This window comes from Sinocyclocheilus grahami, unplaced genomic scaffold (assembly GCF_001515645.1).
Source record: "Sinocyclocheilus grahami isolate Dianchi unplaced genomic scaffold, SAMN03320097.WGS_v1.1 scaffold302.1, whole genome shotgun sequence".
NCBI classification, from domain to species: domain Eukaryota; kingdom Metazoa; phylum Chordata; class Actinopteri; order Cypriniformes; family Cyprinidae; genus Sinocyclocheilus; species Sinocyclocheilus grahami.
Window position 1 is genome coordinate 1,155,552 of NW_015505481.1, and position 767 is coordinate 1,156,318.

General features: G+C 39.0%; 1 protein-coding gene across 4 annotated transcripts in view; it reads right to left on the minus strand.

Annotated features, from left to right (window-relative positions):
- Nucleotides 1–767, minus strand: part of LOC107601261 (polycomb protein suz12-A-like) — a 17,211-nt gene that overhangs the window by 12,568 nt on the left and 3,876 nt on the right. The gene's annotated exons all lie outside the window — the stretch shown is intronic.

Below are 767 nucleotides of genomic sequence, written 5' to 3' on the forward strand. Positions count from 1 at the left end.
ACCACAAACTGTCAAACACATCTTACCAGCAAACATACACTCGTTTTCATTCTTCTCTCCACTTTCTGAGGCAGAAGTCTCTAAACTCATCCTTTCCAATCATCCTACTACTTGTCCGCTTGATCCTATTCCATCTCATTCAAGCCATTTCTCCTGCCATTGTACCTGCACTCACTCACATTGTTAACATCCCTTCACACTGGTGTTTTTCCCTCAGCATTTAAACAGGCTTGTATAACCCCACTTCTTAAGAAACCCACTCTTAACCCAACTCTTTTAGAGAACTACAAAAGGTAGAAAGTGTCCTTTCATTGCAAAAACACTTGAACGAGTTGTGTTCAACCAAGTCTCAGCCTTTCTCACACAGAACAACCTCCTGGACAGTAACCAATCTGGCTTCAGAAGTGGACATTCGACCGAGACTGCCTTGCTTTCAGTTGTTGAAGCCCAAAGACTGGCATGAGCGGCTTCCAAATCTTCTATACTTATTTTGCTGGATCGGTCTGCTGCTTTTGATAAGGTGAACCACCAGATTCCCCCGTCGACCCTATTGGAAAATGGCATCTCAGGAACCCCACGCCAGTGGTTTGAGTCTTACCTCTCAGATAGGTCCTTCAAGACTTTATATTCTATTTTAAATCTACTTTATCTATATTGATCTTTTTTATTATAAAAAAAATAAATAAAAAAAACACTAGCTTTCTATTTTTTCTATTCTATCTACTTGTTTTTCTTTGTGTGTGTGTGTATATATATATATATATATA